The sequence below is a fragment of the Anoplolepis gracilipes genome, chromosome 14 (assembly GCF_047496725.1).
Source record: "Anoplolepis gracilipes chromosome 14, ASM4749672v1, whole genome shotgun sequence".
In the NCBI taxonomy this organism is placed as follows: domain Eukaryota; kingdom Metazoa; phylum Arthropoda; class Insecta; order Hymenoptera; family Formicidae; genus Anoplolepis; species Anoplolepis gracilipes.
The window spans coordinates 1,353,937-1,378,559 of NC_132983.1; the positions used below are offsets into that span (position 1 = coordinate 1,353,937).

General features: G+C 33.8%; 1 long non-coding RNA gene across 4 annotated transcripts in view; it reads right to left on the bottom strand.

Moving 5' to 3' along the window:
* Window positions 1-572: 572 nt before the first annotated feature.
* Window positions 573-24,623, bottom strand: part of LOC140673179 (uncharacterized) — a 173,185-nt gene continuing 149,134 nt past the window's right edge. The window contains exons 8-10 of one of the 4 annotated variants that reach the window (XR_012048019.1): window positions 5,425-5,507; window positions 1,224-1,284; window positions 575-1,131 (exon numbers count right to left, since the gene is read on the bottom strand). This is a non-coding gene — a long non-coding RNA (uncharacterized lncRNA). Of the gene's footprint in view, window positions 1,285-1,451; window positions 4,636-5,424; window positions 5,508-24,623 lie in introns of those variants that run through there. The other 3 variants (XR_012048018.1, XR_012048017.1, XR_012048016.1) reach the window with 3 other exon arrangements.

Genomic DNA, 24,623 nt, shown 5'->3' on the forward strand with positions numbered 1-24,623 from the left:
TTACAGTTAATTTAAGAAGTAGATTTTTTAGATTATTATATTTTATTTTTGAAAAATTATTTTTACATAGCTCCTTAGATTAACAGTTAAATATTATTATTTCACTAAAATACAATCAAATTTCGTGCTCATATTATTTCATAAAAATTGTAAATTAAATTGTGAGTGTATATATATATATATATATATATATTGATTATACAAATAATTAGTTTCTTATAAAATATTACAGTTAATTTATGACAGCTTAATAATTCAATTTTCTTATATTCGAGTCAATGAAGCAAATCAGGTATATATCAATTTAATTGTGACATAAATATTAAGATTCATTATTAAATTTTAATATATTAAAAGTATACAAAGAAAGAAATATAGTATTCTTATCTAATACTGATTAAACGTTAGCCCATTTCATTGTTGTCATCTCATTTAAAAAACTCTTTTACGCTTTTTTATTTTTATTAAAAATATGCATAAAAGTGAAAAATAAATAATTAAACTATATAATAAATAATTATATCCATACATTTAAATAAATCCAGAGAATCATAAAATTTTCTAACAATATTCATTGAATCGACAACAATATCAATTTTATTCACATGATACATATATGAATCTCTTTACATGAAATTAATTTAAACTCTTAAAACGCTTGCTTCATCAATGTTGATAAGATTCGAGATGGAAATTTAAAATTATACTGGGAGTTGCAAACATATGAGGCGTTTACTTTTCGAATTTTTTTCAAAATTCAGCAACAAGACTTTTTCGCGCAGAAAAATCCGCGTGTGTAGGCGTCGGAAACGAATAGCGGTAATAATACAAACCGGCGTAGTTCTATACCCGCTAGTTAGACTCTCATAAAGTCACGATGTAAATCATGCGTGGATGACACTCTCGCCGAGGAGTGTTTGCGATGGTCCACCTCCCGTCAACGCCCTCGCGTAAAAAGACGAGAGACGAGGCAGAGAAGAGAGCCGTGAATGAATGAGATAGGTTCTTTACACCTCCTTTAAAAAGTTTTCGTCCTAAAGAAGCGGTGGGCGTGCTTCCTCATTGAAGACCTAGACCTCTAACGCATAAAGGGCACCTGCTCTTTGTAGCTATTGTTGCTTTATTGAGACGCTAGGATGGAAAACCTATTAACGTCAACGAGCTGATAGAGTCGAACAGCTTCCTTTGGCGGCCGCGAGACTGTAAAACGGAAGTGCACTCACCTGCGTGTGGTTTGCAACATCGTGTATACGTCATCTTATCAATGCAGGAATAGTACATAAGCTGCAAATTTATTGTATATTATATTATAATATATTTAATTAATATATAGCTATATTATAATAATTTATTTTTTATTTTTATACACATTTTTATTAAAAATATAATGTATAAAAAAATAAATTATTAAACTCTAATAAATGACACGTATCCATATATTTAAATAAATTCCAGAATCAAAATTTTCTAACATATTCATTGAACCGACATATCAATTTTATTCACACGTCACATACATGAATTTTTCTTTACGTAAAATTACATTTAAATTTAATATTAACGTTAATGAAAAATTAAAATTAATGCTTGCAGAGAGATTGAATTGAATGAATGATTATGTGAGATTAATGACTACAGAGTCAGCGAGCTGATTAAAAAATATATTTCCGATATACAATCCTTGAATACGGCGTCGATTGTTACGTAAATGGGAGAAAACGAAAGTAATATTTAGCCATAGAGGAGCAAAAATGCCTCTTGTATATATTCTTAGTCATCGGACTCATCGAACCGCGTTCGATGATGTAAACCGCGAGTTACAACGCTCGCCTCATCCGGCCCTCGTGGCCTTTATCGATAATTTTCACCGCGTTATCGTTTTGCATTTTAATTGTTTGCTCAAGCTATTATCGCTCGACCACGTTAATTTCGCGTCCCATTTAATTACCGACGATTAATGTAATTATGTTATTATTATCGCGCGGCAAGGAATCGCACATTTTGCCGCCGACAAGTTTCATCTTTCGATGAAAAACTCGCCGTTAATATGAAAATCCCGTCGATATCCATTCATTATCTCCGCTCGGTAATTAGGATCAATCGCAGCCGTGCCGATTTAATCAAAGATTAGTCAATTCAATCATCTTTCCATCTCTCGCGAGAAATGTAGAAATAAATCTCGGGAAACCCCGACGCTTTAATTAATATCGAAACGAGCAATAATCATATGCGGCCGCGAATAGAAACATCGAAAGGTGTAATCAATTTATTTTGTACAGACAGTGTATAATATATAATTAATATACGCGATTACAATAGTTTTACGCCGTCATTATCGCGCATTAATCATCCGCGTGACGGTCAGCATCGCGGTAAATAATCCTTCGAGAATCAATCCTGAATAAAAATTCACGTTAATCTCTGTAATTACATACGTAATGGCGTTTATTCAGGAATTCGAGCGATTGAGACGAAATCTATTATCATATCTATGTAACTCTTCCATAATTTGTGATAAGGCCTCGTCGATCGAAGCGTGATTACAGTCAAAGCTCTTTATTCGTGGGGGATGGATTCCGCCAAATGTCACGAATATAGTAAAATGCATAGGGGTTGCGTTCAAGAAAATTAAAAAATAAGAAAAAAGTGATTTTATTTCCAATTAACAATTAAACACGCAATTAATGCGCAATATGATTACATAATATTTTCTGAGATCCACATGTTATTAAAATTTAGTTAGCTTACATTATTTAAATTGCAATAAATTACTTAAATATTATTAGATGGTTATCAGAAATTGTTTAAAAAATCGGAAATATTTTTGCGACGCTTTCCTAAACTCAAGCTTATATTCGGTTATTCCTTCTTCTATTTTTCTTTTAAAAATCAAACTTCTCTCTATTGAGGGATCAGTTTTTATAAAGAATTCGCAAAGATAATAGAATAGAATTGAAATTTCGACCGAATATAGGGAATGCGTTTAAGAAAATTAAAAATTAAGAAAATATTTTTAAAAAATATGGTTTCATTTGAAATCAATAATGAAATACGTAATTAATACTCAATATGATTGCATAATATTTTCTGACGTTCATACGTTATTAAAATTAAAATTGCAACAAGTTACTTAAATATTATTAAATTACCATAACTTGTTTAAAAAATTTGGTCATAATATTCGGCCATTGCTTCCTTTATCTTTCTTTTAAAAATCAAATTTCTCTCTATTGAGGAGTCATTTTTCAGTTTCCATGAAGAATTCACAAAGATAATAGAATAGAATTGGAATTTTGACCGTAAATATAAGGGATGCGTTTAAAAAAATTAAAAATTAAGAAAAATGTTATTTAAAAAGATGGTTTCATTTGAAATCAATATCAAACACTTAATTAATACTCAATATAATTGTATAATATTTTCTTGCATCCATACGGTATTAAAATTAAAATTGCAACAAGTTCCTTAAATATTATTAAATTATCAATCAAATATCAAATTAAAATGTTTAAGAAATTTGGTAACTTTTTGCGACACTTTCTTGAACTCAAGCTTATATTCGGCCCGTGCTTCTTTCACTTTCTTTTAAAAATCAGACTTCTCTTCATCGAAGGATCAGTTTTTATGAAGAATTCGCAAAGGTCATGGAACACAGAATTGAAATTTTGACCGCGAATACAAAATAAATTTTCGCGAATAAAAAGAATGGTTACAAATTTTTACTCCGCGAGTAAGGAGCTTCGACTGTATAAACGAACCGGATCGGCGCGGCGCCGATCCGGGGGTCCGCGCGAGCGACCACAAATTCATTAATACCAGGGCCCGCTCGTTGTAGCGGCGCAGTCTCCCCCCTCCCCCTCCCCCTTTCCTTTTTCCCTCACGAGGAGCGAACAATACGTCGCCTAATAGAAATCAAATCGCCTTACCATTTATAACGGCCCACCTCGTGCCTCCCTTTTGTCTCGTTCCCTCTCTCTCTCTCTCTCTCTCTCTCTCTCTTTTTTCCCTTTCCTCCCGCGCCTCGCGTCGCTCGCTTTTTTTTCGCCCATCACGGAATAATCGAACAAGATTGATGAGGGCGGCGTGACTGGCTCGTAAGAATCACGCGGTGGAGCCCGCGCGCGTATCGTTGGTTGCGTACCTCGTCGAAGAGATGAAGGGAGGGGTGGGGGGGGGGGAGGAAGAAAGGGATTCGAGAGATCGAAGGAGGAATCTCGCTTGAGGAGACCGAATCTCACCGCGATTGGTACCCGCAGGAGGAAGTGTCACGTCGTTTATAGAGACGATTCACCGTCTGACGCCCGGAACGCATCGGCATTTTACGCTCGAATTGATTTCTCGGACGGTCCTCTAAAGACTTACGCAGAGAAAGAGAGAGAGAGAGAGACTCGGTCGCGAGATTTATCGGATGTACCGCGTAAATAACATTATTTACGTGAGAGTTAACGTTACCGAGAAAATACGATGATGCTATTAACTTTTATCCTCTTAAATTAAAGCAGTGAAAAATGTCACCGGTTAAAGCGATGACACAAGGTTTCACCAAAGATCAATAAGTATTTCGCTCATCATCTTCAGTGAAAACTAAGCTCCTTCCATTTATGTTCCAGTGGTTAGGTTAAAAATAAAATTTCACTGAAAAAAATAATAATATTATAAATATTATAAATATTTGTGCAAGATTTTAAAACTATTTCTATTTATTTTGGATTGCTATTTTGGGGAAAAACTCTTACATATCTGGAAATAAAAAATGTACAACTAGTTGTCCAAATTTAAATTTAAATATATATATATATATATATTTTTGATAAATCTATAAAATAAATTAAGAAAATTCTTGATAAGACTCAGATATTTCTTTATAACAAAACATATTGCTACAAATTTTTATTTCATATATAATATGTATTTTAAAATAAGATTTAAAATGAGATTTAATTGATTTGCAATACCTCATTAATTGAAACCATCAGTGACCATTCACTAGAGTGATGATAATAATACACTGATTCCATTTAAGAGAAGTTTATCAATTTAATAGGTAATTTAACGCTTATGATATACATATATACACAAAATGCAGAAGCTTATAAAAACGAAAGATTTCAGAAAAAAATCAATCGAGAGATAATTTTTCCGAGAGCGAACGATTTCCGGAGGGCATTTTATGGCCGCTGCCCTCGCGGATTCGGAACGGGATGTAGCAGAAGCAAGAGGTTTTTATAGGGTGGATCCGGGAGGTTCGAGGATTGAAGGAGCTCCGGACCCCCGGCGCGAAACAACAAGCAGTCAGAAAAATGGATGGGCTGCTAACCGTGCCACCCATGGAGCCGGGGTTATTTCGCCTCTCGCTCGCGTAGGCCCTTATGCGCCGGCGAGCAAACGCGGTTTAATAAGCGGGATCCTTAATTACGTTTTCACCTGTATCGTAGGATAAACCATCGAAACAGTCGCGACTCCGGCCGACTCCGATCGAGACGCCCTCGGATGCCCTTGGTTTAGACCTGAAAAGAAAAAAGGAAAACATGACGCGCCAGTCACTTTGGCCTCGTTAACGTTTCCTTCGCATTCGTTCTTACTTTTCTCTCTTTCTCGAGAGAAAGATAGAGGCTTAATCAAATTATTTTCGTGTATCTTGATCTCCAAAAAAAATATTTCGACGTTCCCTTAATCTTGTGAAACAATTTTCACACATGTTTGTTTAAAATTCCAGGTAAAGAGAATATTTTCAAGATTCTTTTTAGTGCCATTTTTTGAAATAAGCTTTTTATGGTGTGCGTTCTTTAATGCTTTCGCTTATTCGAAAGAAAAATACAGAACTTTTTATTAGTATTAGATTTGTACTGGAAAAAAACTGTAAATAACTTTTGTAAAATAAGCATTTTTCACTTGCGTAACATTTTTACATCTTTTTATCAACAAAAATTACAATGAAAAATATACAGTGCATGTTCAATATTTTGTCAAGGCATTGAAGATATAAAAATAGAGATACATATTTATAAATTAATATGTTAAATACCTTTCGAGATTCATGAATTTGACATTTCTAACTTTCAGTCTTTTAAAATATAAAATTAATAATCAATTTGTGAATTAAAATAAAGATTTTTCCCGTAGAATTAAGATTTTCATTTTCATAAATTTTTGTAGAGTCATAAAAAAATTTGATATAAAGATAATGTTTATTCCACACGTAATATTTATAAAAATAATATTTAATAGCTATTTTGAGATTGAATTACATTCTAATCAATTAATTATTAATTTTCTAATTTTTAAAAGTGCTTGTAGAAACACATTCATGAATCTCGAAATGAGTTAACTTTTGACAGCTGATCCGCCTGGTTCCTTAAACGCCTACTTGGAAAAAGGCATCCTTCACAATATATCGTAGCGATCGCAATTCGTGTTCCTCCCAAGGGCGTTCTTCGAAGCGGCGAACGCGAGATCCGGAAATGATTAGGGAGCGATCGCTGGAAAAAGATGTACGAGCGGACACGCGACGACGAGTCGCCCCTAACGCGCGATTCCGGGAGCGGGTGGATCTAAGTCGGGCACTAAATCGTCGAACCGCGCGCCGGCGACGGTTTCCCTTCCGCGGGTCCGGTTCCTGGACGCGTCGGCCTGGACAAATGCCCGGATACCAACGGTGGAAGTAATGCGTCTTCCGCGTTACCACGCGATCGCATGATGTCCCCCGCGGCCCATTACGGGGGACAAACTCGAGGATCTCGCTTTATTGGCGAGCGGACGAGCCGATGTCCCTTCTCGCGAGATTTATCGAAGGATTACGGATTACCGATCCTACCAACCGAGCAAAAACGATGGCGCGTTTGATTTTCATTCTCGTCCTTTTTCTTCCAGATTTTAATGCAGTGTATGTATCTAGAATAAGTCTCCCCAATTTTCTCAGAGAGAGAGAGAGAGAGAGAGAGAGAGAGAGAGAGAGAGAGAATTTTATTTCAGTTATAGACTCTTAAATGGAGTGTCCACTCCCTGGAAAAAGGAATTCTCAGGAATCGTATATATTTGCAAGGGAGAAATAAAGGTATTAAAGGTTTCTTTATTTATTTTAAATTGCTGTTTTTTTAAAGAAATCTCATACGTATCTCGAATAATATATATATATATATATATATATATATATATATATATATATAAAATTCTAATTTTTCTAATACTAGTTATATACACACATGATTTATTCGAGATACGTATAAGATTTTTTCTAAAAAATATCATCCAAAATAAATAGAAAAAGCTTTAAAAACTTTAACTTTCCCTTGTAATTATATATATGTATATGATTACAGAATGTCAAATTCATGAATCTCGAAATGTATTGGACGTATTAATATAATAATTAATTTATCAGAATGTAATTTAATCTCAAAATAGCTTACTATTAAATATTATTTTTATAAATATTAAATATAAATTCACTTTTTTATAGTGACTGTATAAAAATTCATGAAAATGAAAATCTTAATTCTACAGGACAATTCTTTAATTTAATTCACAAATTAATTATTAATTTTATATTTTAAAAGGCTAAAAATTACAAAATGTCAAATTTATGAATCTTGAAATTTATTAAATGTATTAATATAATATTAATATATTCTAAATAATATATCTGAATTGTTGATCAAGAGTCTTGTTAAAATTATTTTTTAAAAATTTAACTCTTGATAAACAATTCAGATATTTCTTTAATAAAATACATTGTTATGAATTTATTTAATATATGTAATGAATATAAAATTATGTTATTATATATAAAACACATTTTTAACAAATATCACAGATTGAAATAATTATCAATGATTTTTTTTAGTGAGATTTTATTAATTTGCTATATATCTATATTTAACAACTGACAATGAAACTATCGATGACTATTTATTGCTTTCTAGTGATATGTTGATTTCATGCAAGAGAAAGTGAAAAAATAAATTCATATATAATTCAATTTTTAGACTTCAATATTTTATACATAGTGACTAATCAATCGTAGCATCCCGATTGCCGACATATTTTTACAATCGCCCGCGTGCGAGGATGATCACGTAACGCGGGACACCCCGACATTAATCACAAAGAGTCCGGAATCGTCGATAACGCGAATAAATTTTAATAGATATCTGTTTTCATACATACACATACGCGACACACATACGCGAACACACACACACACACACACACATGAATTTCCGCACCGGTTGAAAGTAAATCAGCGATATTAACAGGCTCGTAAATCGTCGCTCGCGAGCGGCGCGTTTAAAAAAGTACAAGACAATTGTGCCATTATCTTTGCCGAGTTAATCGAACGATTGAGTAATACGTGAATAATTTTCTATTATAATCGTATGAGTCGTATACGTCGTGTCCGTCTCGCTCAACGTTCCCGTATCTCACTTGATTTCCCTCTCTTCTGTCTCTCGCATGAGATCAGCAATGTTGTAAAAGTTCGCATCGAGCTGATCGTGACTGTCGATAAAATAAACATTACGATCACTATCAGAGATGATCATGTGAGATTCGCAAAGTGACAAAAAAAATGACAGCAAGGGAAGAAAGAAGAGGAAGAAACGTTCAAAATGTCAGAAGTTTCTCAAATTCTCAAGACTCTTACATGAGAATCCATCTATTCAAATCTTGTAAAAAAATTCTCTGAGTTTCTACGTATTTTTGCTAAAAATTCAAATAAAAAGAATATTTTCAAGACTTATTAATTTTCTAAAATAAGTTTATTTTATTGTATATTTTTCTTTATCTTTTCTTAACATTTTTTACTTGTATAAAATTCAATAAAAATTAATACAAAAATTTGTATTCTGCATATTCAATATTTTGTTAAAACATTTGAATAAAAATAGACATATATATTTATATAATATACTTTAAACACACATATAATTTATTTGGTCTGCCAATTATTTACAATGTAAAAGCAAAATTATCAAAAAAGATAATTTAAAAAAATTCCCTGACAATGAATGTCAATAAAATTCTATGAGAATTTCCTGATTTTTCCGGGTACGAAAAAAATCCCTGGGAATTCCAGGGAATATATATTCTGTAAAGATATTATTCGAACTTATTATTACTCACTTTACGAAACAGACATCGATTTTATCACGATCTTTATTGATGATTGATCGGCATTGCGAGAAATCATATTTTCCATTGTTTCATTAGAAATTCAAGTCAGCGCGAAGAAATGCGAAAGGAAGGGTTATAAAAATAGGTCGCTGTTAATAGCAATGACGGCTATTCGTCATTGACTTGAGAAGCAAATACCCGAATTTTCTTTCCACCGATAATTTGTGGATGGAATTTTTTTCATGCGATTTCTTTTCCTCTCGTGTCGACAAGATCTGACAGCCTCGAGAAAAGTCTGGAGGAGAGATCGAATCGGGCTGAATCCACCTTCTCCTTCTCCTCCCTCCGGCCAGTTCCCGCGAGAGTTCGCGTTTTCGATCGCTTCCAGAGAACAACCTGAGAAGCAACGCCGGCCGTAAGTTTCCAAGGTAATTCGCGTGTATATATACCGACGTACTTGACCCCACGGCTATTAATCTCGCGTGCCATCACCCCCTTCGATCCGCGGGGGCGTTTCCAAACTAATATACGACGACACGACCCACGCCTCTATCGGCGAGAGCCTAACGAGGACTGACTTTAACGGTTAAATAATATTACTTTGAGAGCTCTTTCTCTCCCTCTCGGCTCGTCCGGTCCGATGGAGAAGGTCCCCCCCTAGTCTTTATCGACTCGAGCCGACGAGGAATTTAGGTCCTTTTAAAAAGCGATCTTCTGTACGCGAGAAAAATGAGATATTAAGTAAAAGCAGAAGCGGAAGATCAAAAATAGAGGAGAAACCTTATCATTTTTATGCTCTATCTTAATCTCTTCAAGGATATTGACACACATTCAATTTTAATATGAAATCCTTTCACGAATATTTAATCTTAACGTATAATATGTACATTTATATGTACATATTTTTTTCAGAAATTTTATTCTTCAATTTCTCTTTGATTTAATAATTTTTTGTTTAATTATATTATTTAATAACTATAAATAATAATTGCAGAAAAAAAATGAAATAATTTTCAATAAATTTATAGCAGAACACATTTATTCAAACATTCTTAAATTTTTTTCTGTTTTATAATAATTATAAATAACAATTGCAGAAGAAGATGAAATAATTTTTTTTCAATTTCAATAAATTCAAGAAACATTAAAGGAAGAAGACACGTAAAGTTACGAGAATTGTTGAGAAGAAGATAATTGCTGTGTTAAGGAAAAAAAAAAAAAAAAGTGTGTTTCTGTATCGGCCCTATCGATGACGCCGTTAATAGAAAAACTCGAGCTTGACCCTCATTGTAAACGAGCAGTTGGCCTAAATCCCTTTCAAAGTCGGCCGAGAACGGAATAGTGAATTTTGTCGCCGATCGGCCGATCCATTGATCCCTGGGAAAAACTGCGGCCAGCGAGCGGAAAATCGCTTTTCTCGGACGGCACGAGGGTCGTTCTCAGGGCAACATTAAGGGGGACACTTTCCAATCTTCGAGCCTCGCCAATCTCGTATCCGCGATCTATTTAACGATCGCATTAGGCACAGAACAGCGATCAGTGAGCCGGATCGCGTGTGTAAGTCGCTTATGTCTAAGTTAGCTGCCAAGGTCGTGTCGAAAAAAATAATTACGTTATCGGAGATAATAAAACAAAATAAAGAAAAAGAAAAAGAAAAAGAAAAAAACCTTCAACCAAAAGAATTCTCCGCAAAAGAATTAACGATCGCAGCCTAGTTAGTCCTTGGCCAGATTTACAGCCGGTATAAAACAATAGCACGTTTCGCCGATTTTACGGTCGAAACTTGTACGATTCCCTCCTCGGTTCGTTTCATTTAGATGATTCTTTGCGGAGGTATTTACTGTGCGTAATAATCGTTAAAACCGAGACACCGAGAATCAGACTCCATCGTCCGTGAGAAGAATGCCATCTTCTTCTCACGGCGTTCCTTTAATGGCATCATATAAGAGTTTGAAAATGTAAGAGTGCATAAAACCGAGTGAAACGTAATTATTGACTGTAACGAAAATGATACGAGAATAAAATAACAATTACAAGACAAAGGAAGAAGCTTGATCAACATATTCGAGCATTATAATTCAATAATTAAGCACATGGAAAAATAATATGCGTAAATAATATTTAAAAAAAAATATATATATATATATATATATATATATTTATTAATTAATATATATAATATGCTAAATCCATTCCTCTGAAATAAATCTTGTATATTATAGGACACCTTGTATAATTCTCTTAAATCATATTTGACAAGTAAAATATATAAGACAAATGCACAAGAATAAATACATAATTCTTTTGTCCATTTTCAGTTGGATATATCATTGATTCAGATATCGAATTATTTTGCGATCGAAATAATAGGCTCTTGTCGATTTAGTCGATTTTCATTGATCGGACGAGTCGTTTTGCACGACGCAGATGCGTTTAAAAGAGTATCGCCGCAATGTAACTCAGCCCCGGCCGATCGACTTTTAATTAGAACGCCTGGGACAAATGACCGTGATTGCCGGCGTAATGATACCTTGGTCGCGTTCCACGTGATTCATACGATCGTATTCGGGGTCGACGTGCACCTTGCGCTCCGTGCCGGGACGCACCGTCGACGATGGAGTCGTTGACATATATTCAGAGGAAGGCATTTTAATCATTAATGTATTTATGTCAAAAATTTCAAGCCAGGGAATGCGGAAAAGTTTCACGAAATAATGATGAGGAAGCTGATGAACTATGAATCAAAATTTAACTAAACTAACGAAAGACAAAATATAAATCAACTTGAAAGGACTGTATGAGTCTACATCTTTGCTGTATTAATTTCACTTTACAATAGCTATTCTCATATTTTTGGAAATTCGACATCATGTCAGCTCACTCATCAAAGACTAAACATATAAATGATACGACAGCGAGAGAACTGACTTCTTCAACTTTTTCTCCCACTCTAAAGTCAAGGATTTTGCGATTCGGCTGATGCGTGAAGGGAGCGTTTGTTTCGCGAGAAAATCCTCGGCACACGATCGGCCCTGAGATGCGTATCAAAGGCAATTTATCGAGATGCGTAGGCCGTCTGTAATAGTCACCGAAAGAAAGAGAGAGAAAGAGAAAAGTCCTGGCTACTATCTAATCATTGAGTCACGATGCAAACGCGTAATCGACGTTTTGCCAGGAGCGGAACACCTGCGGATCGCGAGTAGCTAAAATCGAAATCGAGTGACGATTATTATTCCCCCGGGGTCGGAATTGATCGAAGCTGATGCATCTTGCACTTTCAAAACGGATCTTGGACTTGGCGAATTAACGGTCTCCAATCTTAAAATTCCGGGTAAAGAGAATATTTTCAAGACTTTTTTTTCTGCAACTCCTTAAAATAAGTTTTTTTTAATCGTTTTCTAATACTTTTCATTCATACGAAAGAAAGGTATTTAAGTTTCAAGTGCTAGATTGGCAAATGTAAAACTAAAAAAACTGAATAGCATTCGTAAGGTAAACATTTTTTTTCCACTTGCATAACATTTTCATTTTTCTCCCTCACTAAATATTATAATAAAATGTATACTATATATTCATTATAAAAAGAATATACATATATATTGTATATCCAATATTTTAAGATATAATATTAAATATATAAAATATATATTTTAAACACATAATTCATAACTTATCGACGAATTACAATATAAATTTATCAAGGAGAATTTTTATAAAAAATTCCTTCAGTCTCAATAAAATTCCATTTCTTCAGGTTTACAAAAAAAAAATGATTTCAAAGATTTTTCTTCCTTACTAAATATTATAATCAAATATATACTATATATTCATTATAAAAAGAATATATAGTGTATATTTAATATTTTAAGATATAATATTAAATATATAAAATACATATATATTCATCCTATATTTTAACATATAATTCATAACTTGTTGAAAAATTACAATATAAATTCCATTATCAAAGAGAATTAAAAAAAAAAAATCCTTGTCTTAATAAAATTCCATATGAATTATCTGATTTCTTCAGCTTCATAAAAAAATTCCTGAGATTTCCATATTTTTCCAGGAAGTAGATGCATAGATTTTCTCAATTATAAAAAAATACACAATATAATTCCCACAAATATAATTTTATTTCGCGCGTAAAAACAGAAACGTTGCGCTCGCGAGTAGAAAATTGAAGCGGAAGGTTTTCATAATAAATAATATTTGGTAGAATTAATCGGCGGCGAAAGATATAAAGGTAACGTAAAGAGAATATATATTCGGTTCTTTTCCGATTCGAGGAATATGTATTAAGGGCAAGAGCGCGAGAGACAAGCGTGTTTTCGAAGGAGCACCTGCCGAGCCGGACGCGTGGCACGCACGACACACACGCGCGTCGCGTGTGTATCTTACAAACGGACGGTCGGGGAAAAAAATTTAGGTAAATGGCAATGCAATTATGACGCAGGCTATTTCGCGACGCTGATTTTGCGGAGAGCAGATGCTCTTCGCGACCTCCGGCCGTTCCCTATTTCAATATTCATGCAGCCTCTGATGGAATTTCTCGCACCATAATCCCGAGATCGTTCATAATAGCTAGTCGCGTTGCGTTTGTAGCAAAGAGATATCGAGCAAGAATACGAAGTAGAGAGATTCCATCGGGAACGAAGACCCATTGCACGTATATTCATCCTCTGAAACGAGTATTAAATGAAGCAATCGATAATCTTATCCAGCTTTCCACGGACAACAGCCGCGACAAATAAACCATCGCGAAAGCAAACAGGCGGGACTACCAGGCATAATTTACTCGATCCATCAAAATCCGTGACATCTATATACTCGCATATACAAAGGCAGATTCGATAATGTATCTACAAGATAGTCGAGAGAGAGAGAGAGAGAGAGAGAGAGAGAGAGAGAGAGTCTTGTCACGTCAAACGCATCGGACGCTAATGAGATCGCACGAAGCGTACGAGAAAATATTTCTCTTTCGCGACAGGAAGAGAAACCTAGTTCTCACTTCCGTTTCTTTTCCTATATTTTTCGATGTAACTATAAAAGTCGAATAAAATAGATTTTTTTAATTATTTTTTTTCAATAATAAATAAATAAATATATATATATATATTTATTGAAAAAAAAATTTTTTAAATCTGTTATATATATATATATACATATATGTATATTTTTTATCGCGCTTATCATTTAAAGTAAAACGGATTTTCCGTTCTCGCGCGTTATTTTCCGACGCCCGTGTAAGAGAAGAGTTTTTAGATTCCCTCGCGATAATTTTCTCCTGGTGTACGCGGCGTACGAGGAGGGTTAATCGCGCGCTTTCGCGATAATTAATGGCCGCGAATTACGGGCTAAGCATAGACTAATAGAAGCATCGCGTAATAATATATTTCTTTACAATGACAACTGCGCGGTAAAAGAAACATCGCGGTCGCAAACATGGAATTACCGCGTACAATTGAGTCGATCTGTCAAGCAACCGTTCCCGCCCACCTTGGTCGAAGGTGGCACGATAATACGGCAATACAAAGTCAAGAGAGAGAGAGAGAGAGAGAGAGAGAGAGAGAGAGAGAGAGAGAGAGAGAGGGAAGAAGAAAGATCGAGAGAGAAGAGCAGAGACGAGGGTCTTGCATTAACCCGTTTGAGAAAGATAATTTTTAACTATAAATTATAGCCTTCTCTCGCGCGCGGCCTCTATTACTTCTACTGTTACACCTGACAAAAATCACGGCTTCTCATTTCCGAATTAAATGGTTAAATGTTATGAGCGCCATCGATTACTCGCATTACGCGGCGGTATAATTTAATACATATAATGAGAAACGCGCGCGCGCACATGTCAATTGCCGCGGCATCGAACCTTGATACGAAAATGAGATGTTATGCGTTGAAATTATTCTTCTTTCCCTCCCCCCCCCCCCTCCCCTCTCTCTCTGGGAGAAGGGGGAGTCCTCTATTTTCTATCGATAAATCATTATCTGCCAATGAATCTAAGCACCGCCTCCCGATAATTCACGCACTTCATCGTCACCGGCAATTATCTACGTAAACGTAATCTCTTTTCACTCGGCGAAAATTGAGTAAAAAAGATTTTTTCTCATTACGAAGTATAAATAGATACTTAATTATTGCAATATAATATTAAAATATCAGATAGTTTGTATTCTTCACGTCGAGTGTTTAAAATATTTTTCATTAACGACACGCGGACATTTATTTATTTACGCATCGATATTGTACTTAATATTTACAATTTATTGTTTAATATTTATTATTTAATACGTATATGATTATTTTTTAATATATAATTTAATTTTTCTTGTACTTATTTTTTTGAATAATAATTTCAATATGTATTTTTAATATGTAATTTTAATATATATATTTAATTTATACGTTTTTATATTTATTTTTTGAATAATAATTTCAATATGTATTTTTAATACGTAATTTTAATATATATATTTAATTTAATTTTTCTTGTATTTATTTTTTAAGCAATAATTTCAATTTAATTATAAATTTCAATAATTTTCAAATTACAATTTTCAATATAATTATTTATAAATATATGATTACGAGCGTTGAAAATCGATTATAAAATATCGAGCTTCTCGAGAACGATGCATCGACGGCGAGGAGAGAGGATGACGGACGTTCGAATCGCAGGTATAATTCAGTCTGGGCCAGACCCTTGGAAAGGGGAGAAAGCAAGCACACAGGCTGCGTCCGTTCCGATAATGCAACGGCGATCGGGAGGAGAGTTTCGTATTAACCGCGCCCGTTACGTCAATGCACCATCGGTAATTAGCTCAGCTGCAGCGAGCGGAGACGCGTGCCCCGCGTTTGCGCTGCAGCTGATGCACCTGTCGGCCGACGCGCGCCTTCATAAGTACTCGAGAGAGAGAGAGAGAGAGACGGCCGGTGACAGGCAGCGTCGATTAATAAAAAAAAAAGAAAAAAAAAAAAAGAAAAGAGATAAAGACCGTTATTGCGCTCGATTCGAAATTTTAAGAGCGGGTCTCGGGGACACGCGCGGTCCGAAGCATGATTTAAGGGCACGCGTGCGCTGTCATTGGTACTTTTGCGCCCCGGCAAAAGGGGGTGAATATTACCGATTTCAACTTGCCCGAAATATACTTCGAAATTCGAGACAAGATTTTTAATTATTTATCAAGACTAAAATTGTCAAAAATTATTAATCTTATCAAGATTATTATTTTTACATTTATTATAAGGTATAAAGAATTTTTATATTTAAATAAAAAAATATATTTATTTTTATTACAATTATATTATAAAATTATGTGTTTCAAAAATATTATCTTAAACTGTTTATTTTAAATTCAATATTAAATAAAAATTATTAATAAAATAGAGACACAAGATTTGAATTATCGAAACATTTTCAATATTAATGCAATATTTTTATTAGAATATTGTCTTGAATTTTGTGCAATCAGGAAAATTCGTATCGCGAATTGGAGCTGATTATTGTAACGAAAAGCCGCACGTTCGAATCGTTTTGAAATTATAAAGATTTAATAGCGCGGTTGATTATAGTACTTGCAATCTGGAACGTATGATTTATAAAAATCCCACCTCACTCGTTTCCCGTTTAATTGCGTGTTGTACATTAGAAAAACGAGGCACTATTAAATATACATCCCATCTCATCTATAATTAACGCAATGAGCGTACATACAGCCGGCAACGAAGATCGTTAAGATAAATAACGCGACGTGATATACGCACGTCGATCCTAAACCCATTCAGGTGTAACTTGCGAATACGCATTCGCACGGAAACGTACTTTCAATACGATCTGGGTGCGATTGCAATCGTTAAAACCGAGTCAAGTCACATAAGCGCTCTAATACTGCGGTAACGAGCGTGCAATCTCAGAGATCCGATCGACTTTTATTTATTTATTTCCCGCGGGTCAAACGGACAACGCGGTCAGCAACGCGTGAAAATACGCTTTCCCGCTGATCGATATTGACAGCGAACAATAATGTATAACACTTAAATGAACACGCTATAATCGCCACGTTCTTTATTACGCTATGTGAGAAATGGAGATTTAATAAAGAAAGTTTTTTATTAAACGCTACTTGTTATCAAATACTGCATGCAGTCTATATATTATATTTCGTGAAAAAACTACAAAGTATGATTTATCAATGTAGTCATGTTATCTTTCCCACATGTCAAGTCATATTTTCCGTGAGATAAAGTCATGACGAATTAATTATCTAATCGGTAAGTTTGAGAAACATACATTACTTGGTATCTACTTTCTGGAAAAATATGGAAAAAAATGTGGAATTTTTAGAAATTTTTCTCATACTTAGAAAAATCAGAAGATTTTCGTGGAATTTTAGTAAGATTCAGAGAGTTTTTTAAAATCCTTTCTTTGATAATTTTGCTCTTATATTAAACAATTGATATATCAAATAAATTATTTGTATTTGATTAAAATATATATTATTATAAATAAACAATCGATATATCAAATAAATTATTTGTATTTGATTAAAATATATATTATTATAAATATACATATATGTATATTTTTTATATTTAATGCCTTAATAAAACGTTGAATTAAAATATACAGAATACATATTGTTTATTGTATTCATAGTAATATATATTTTTAGATCTAATTATTGTAATGTTTATTTTACAAAAGTTATTCAGTCAGTTTTTCTTCAATATATTTATATAAATCTAACACTTGAATCTTAAGAGGTTTTCCTTTATACAAGAAACGTCATTAAATGCATACAACAAAAAAACTTAATTCAGAAAGTTGTATTAAAAAATCTTGAAAATATTCTCTTTACATAAAATTTTGAACAGAAATGTCTGGAAATTCAGGGAATTAAGATTTAAATAGATACCCTGCAGCAAAAGTAATTTTTAAAATTTTGCGAATAATTTCTTGTCTAAAAAAAGAAAAAGAAAATTACAATCCATTAAAGATTCATGAGTAATATATATTTTCAGATTTCATTATTGTGTGTAAGTGGTTCGAGCCATCGACCGGACGTCAAGTTGTTTTTCCATCGCGAGAGGAATCACCTGTCCCCCGAACGATACTTATTCCCTAATCAGTCTTCAAAGCATCCCTGAAAGTTTCGCACCTGCCGCGGCCGCGGCCTCCATTTTCACGGGAACGGAAGTTTCTGCGACCGTCGCCTCGTTGCGTGTGCACGTTGTGTTAAACCGGTAACAAATTAATGAGTTCGCCAAAAATGGGCAGTATAACATGTAAGCCGGTCGATCGCGCTTTCGTTTTTGATCCTCGGATTAATCGCGATGTGTAAGCGGGAATTATTTTCGTCTATACCGACACGACGTCGTCGTCGAAACTTTCGTGACACGGCGTTATTATTATACGATCAATGCTGCAATTACGAAACACACAATGTCGTCATGTATATATGGGCGTCTTAATATCATCCAGATCGCGAGTTCCAGCCGCGGGCGATGTGTATAATTTTGCGTACAATTTATTCTACGTGTTTTTTACGAATGGACGAGCACGACGTTCGACGTCTTCATCGGCCAGATTAATTTGTGAGCAAAAATCAAGAGAGAAATAAAATTAAAAAAAAAAAAAGATTCATCCATCAACGTCAAATTACTTGTACGTAGTTTAGATTTATGCGAGAGATGACGACTGACGTATCGAGGGATGTCATTAGTTTCGCATTATTGGAACGGGTCGGGGAAGTCGCGAGTACACAAAGGGAAAATTGATCTGATTAGCGGCGTGTAAACTGTTTCTCTCCCTTCTTTCCTAGATTCAACTAGACCAATCAGGCGCATCCGGAACGCTGATCGGGCATAAAATCGCGATTTAATAGTTTTCCTGAGCGCCGGGGCCCGTTTCGAGAAGACCCAAAAACATCTGCCGTCAGAAATGAATTATAGGTGCTTCAGAAACGAGGATACACGATAATAACGCGAGTCGAAAGAAAAGCCGACTCGCAAACTATATTTCAACTCGTCCGAGATTTGTTTTTTCCTCGAACGTTTCGTTATTTTTGACCTTCAGCGAGAAATAAACCGAAAATTGGACACTTAAATTACAAGATTGTAATCATTAATATAATATTTGTACTGATGATTATTTAATGTATTTTTTCATGATCTCAAGGAAAAGATAATAACTTTTAAACACTTAATTTTAAAATATTCAATTTCATGTACTAATACAAAAATTATTATTAATTATTACTTTTATAAAAAAATTATAAATTTTATATATAATTAACTTTCAGTTGTAATACACCAATTCCGTCAAAATAACTTGTAATTTTTATTTTATTGAAAATTAATTTCAAATGTAAGTCTTTTGCTTAAATAAAAAAATATTTGAATTTTATTTTTAATTATATTTTTATTATTTTAGAACCTAAATTACATATTAAATAAAAAGAATGGAATTTGATTTATATTGATTTAAACTCAAATAATGTAAGAATTTATTAGTCAAATTTTAAACATCAAAAAAGTATACAAAATATTGAATAATATTAAGTAATTTTAAAAATATTAAAAGTTTTAATAATATTTAATATTCAAAAATATAAAATAATTTTTAATAAAATATTTATTACATAATTTTAAATAATTTCTCTAGTCATAATATCTTGTTTAAGAAATCAAGAAGTTATAATTTCCTTTAATTTATTAAGTATGGAATAAAAAAAATAAGAGTAAAAAAAAAGAAAAATATTTTTCTCAAAATTTTTCATGCATTAAATTTGGTGTGCGACGGAGAAAAATTTTATATTCTCGCTTTCTCGAGGTTACAATCTTGCTGTATATCGTGTTGCTGATTGACGCATAAATATTACATCGAGTTAGTGCTCCTTAAGTGTTATCCTTCGCACATTTACCGATTACAACAACCTTCAGCGTAATAGTTTTCTAAGCAATTAAATCATTTTCTGCTATTTCGCTGTCAAGAATCTCGAAGCACTGCACTTTGCAAGTCTGTCTAACAATGAGGGGAAAATCTTTCATCTCCACACACATGTAACTACATTTTTTGCATATATACATATGTATATTTCAACGATATCGCGCGGGCATTTAATTAAGCACTTACAATTGTTGCTCTCGATTCGTTTGTATATATATATATATATATATATATATATAAAAAAAAAAAAAAATATGATACCTATCGCGTTGAATGCAAACTTGGAAAAAAAAACATGCAACACGCATATCAGTGTAAACAATAATATCATCGCATTCCTGACACACTACATTTTCATAGTCAACTACTTTTCCGCCGTGATAACACGCGCTAGGTACCTGAACAAATAACTTTCTCTTATCTGTTTGCGCATTCTCTTGCAGCGATCCTCGTAGTTTCCTATTGCAGTTTGCAAATTTCGTAAATTTCTCTATTTCGTGCGGGCTTCCATAATTTTCATTTTTCAAAAGATCCAAACACCTTTCCTCAATTTTCGCCATTCAATTCTCTTTCCCTCCCTCGGATTTTTTTTACCGCTCGTCGCGGGGAAGGGATCTCATCGTCCGCACCCGACGAGTCACTTCCGGTACTCTCCCGAGGGCGCGGAAAAAAAAAAAAAAAAAAACATAGTCGTTTCCCAAGGCTGCCTGGCCTTGCGGTAAATGAGTTTTTTATCTGGCCCGAAGTAAATTAGATTAGCGGAGACATGAGCCGGGCCGTATCTCTCGTGTACGTCACGTACGCGCGCGATGAGCCGGCCGAGTACGTACGTGTAACGTCGACGACGCAATGGAAGACGTTGAAACGTACGAATGCGTGCGATGGCACGGTGCGATGCACTAATGGTCCGCTTCGTGCGATACATATTCCGGTGGTACACTTTGTTGTGTGTATTTGTACCCCAGGTACAAATGCACGCGCGCGCGTGTATCCGGTAGTCAAATACAACCGGTGTTATGTCAGTCCCAATACCGATATATGCGGCAGATATGCGTGATATACATATGTATATGCGTATAGAATGTTTGAAAATCACCGGAAGTCCTTTCAACGACAGACCCATTTTTTAGCCAATTTAAAATCAATTTATTTATTTTCAAAGAAAATATCGAGACACCTGTGATTTTCGAGTTAATGAACGATTGAGACATTTTTTTGCGGAGGAAATTAAATGGTGATAAAATTGCATTCTTCAGTTTAATAGAATTTGCATTTGACGCTTAAATATATAATATAATGTCAAGAATACTAGAAAATTGTAATATAAAAAAAAAATCATCTTTTTAGCATATTTTTTTTAAATACAATTTTATGTACAGTTTATATCTTTCTCGTATTTTTAATTTACACTTGTAAAATTATATTAATAAACGTTTATCATTGAAATTTACAAATCTATAATTACATTAATATGTATTTATGGGGATCAGTGATGTACGCGTCCATTAATTCAATTATGTAAATTAAAAATACATATAAATCTAATTCAATGTTAGAAATTTAAATAAATAAATTTTTATATTATTTTATAAAATAAATTATTTGGATGAAGTAAAAAAAAATTAAATAAAATTTAAATATTAATCATTCTATTGCAATGTAAATATAGATTTACAAATCTATAATTACGTTAATTCTACAATAGTATATAATATTTATTGATGGACGATTTTCAGACGATATAGAAAAGATGAAGACGCAAGAATGATGAATAGTCAACGCGTTCTTCGAACGGACTTACGTACATAAAACGCATATTCATAAAAACGGGGGCAGTTTCTCGCGCGTCAGCTTCCTGCGGCGTGTAGGAAAAAAAAAAAAAAAGCACGAGTTAACGCGTGATGCACGCGTGTGGGTGGTGGTGTGTATTCCACGGGCCGCAACAAAAGCGTCCGTCCGACTTTACAACCGACTTCCCGTCCGTACTCGCTCGCTGGGTTTTGCCTGTCCTTCGCGAACGACGGCCGTACGTTACGCTGTCGCGACGCCCGGGAAAACAAAGGGAAAACGCGAACTTGGACGGAGCGAGGAATTTTTTAATGGCCAGACCCCCTTTGTTTATGCGCCGCGAAGCACGCGAATGCGGAAACTTCGTCGCGAAATGTAATTTCGGTTGGTTCCGCCGTTGTTTCCAACTTCGAATCTAACTGCTACCGCCTCGCGAATTCTGCAAAGTGACAGAAAAGCAGGTGATTCCGGGTGCAAAAAAAAAAAAAAAAAAAAATAAACAAAATATGCGAAATAAAATTCGGTCGCTTTTTTCGCGAAAATTGATTTCGAAAACTGTAAAATTGATAACATATTTTTTTAAGCGGTTTTTAAACTCGCGTGACCTCCAACGACCGTGTGTTATATATTATCGAATTTATCTTGATGGCGGCTATTAAAATAAACGCGGGGAGAAAACAGCGTTTTCTCGATTTGAAAAAATAAAAAGTTTATCTTGATGGTTTACGCATAACTCTTCCTATTTTCTTTCTCTCTTGTTCTTTTTCAATAATAAATTTTTAACAAAACAAATTTAAATAATTTTAAATCGTTTCATTCAATTGAATATTATATTTTTAAATTTATGTATTAATAGAGTTACATTTCTTGTATTAATATGTGGAGATTAATACCCGAATTGTTATTAATTTCTTAAGTATAAAATCAATTTCCTCGAAAATAAACTTTTTACAGAAAAAAATAATATTTGACATTCTTCACTTATTTTTAGAAATAACTTCCTTTTCAATCATACTATCCTCCTCTTCCTCCTTTTTCTGAAATATTCTGTATGACAATAGCAAAAAGAGATTAAAAAAAAATTAAATTTTAAATTATGTAAGATAAATGAAAAAAATGTTTTCTTTGCTTTATTCTATTAATTTCTAAACTCTTAAATGACTCAAAATGTCTCACCGAAATCATTTATTACATTACCTATTTTTTATTATCCATCATTATTATTATCGATTATTTTATATAAACATCATACACAGGAGCATTATTTTTTTATGATCAATTTTCCTCTCCTATACGTGCGATCAGCTGATTAAAGAGTTTACTTTATCAATCATCAGACAGTTATTTTTAACGCCGATTATGCTTCAACGCGAGAGTATTTTGAAAAAATTTAATCTGATTATAAAGCGAAATACACAGTGATTAGAATCAGTGAGATGCGAAGCATTTGAGTTTTTTCGAACCTTTCGCAAACACTTCGCAAATAACACCGTATCGTAATCGCCCGTTAAAACGTCGCACATTAACCATCGCCTTCTTTATATCCTCCTCTCTTTTTCTCTCGCTCTGTTAACTTTCACAAACGCCAATCATGCTGCTCGCGATCGTACCGTTAATTTCAGCACGATGAGACGAGCGTTCCTCTCTTTTCCGCGGTGAGTAATTAAATTTCTCGCAAAAACGTTCGACATGCGACGACATCGACGAGTCTCTCGATCGGGCTCCGGGCTTGAAAAAGAAAAAGAAACAAACAAAAAAGAAATGCTTGGCTCTCTTCGATTCTCTCCGTCCTATCCGCCGATGGATTTGCAGAGGGTACCGACCTAATGGGGGACGCGCGTCTGCTCTATAATTACAAAGATTGCCCACTATATGCGCGGACCGGACTCTATAAAGCCGATACGCAGGCTCCATCGTCGGCTGATCGTCGGAAGACGTCTTGCTACAATGAAATAGATCGCAAGATTGATCGTGTTTCCATTTCTCGAACGAGAAACCTCGGCGAGGCCGGTAGCCAGACCTATCAGACGAATCAGCGACGTGACAGTATAGACTGATGGATATTCAACATTTATTTGTAAAAGATCACTATACTGTAAGAAATTGCTTACATCGAAAAAATTGTATTTTCCAAATCTATACTCTATAAGTCTCCTTAGAGGATATATAATATTCTTAGTAAATGGGAATATTTTCCTTTTTATATGTGATATTTTTTGAAATACCTTATTTATAAATTAAATAAAAACTGTATATTTAATTGGAAAGTTTTAATATAATAAATAACAAAGTTGTAAAATTGTTTTTTGTTATCGTTGAGATTAATAATGTCAAATATTATAATATCATGATGAGAGAATAATCCATTCAGTATATATTGTTAAGAATATGTGAAACTACTCTACTTTTTAAAGGATTATTTTCTTAAACCAAGAGGATTCTTTTGACACTTATTTTACAGAAAGTAGTTAAAATTATAAAGATAAATGAAATATTCTTAAGATGAGAATATCATTTTTTCAGTGTAAGAACACATTGTTGCCTGAATTTTCAGATCTGGGTGTCTGAAAGTAATTTTTGCTTATTATATAATTATTTTTTATAGTAATAAAGAGCCTAAAGACACTGTCTGAACTTTCAGAAAAGTAATGATTAAGACAGATTGTTTGAAATTACTTTCAGACGCCAGATCTAAAAATTCCGACAAAAATGTGTGTGAATTCTTAGGCAATTTCTCACAGTATGTGTATAACTTTAATTTCTGGATAAAACTTTT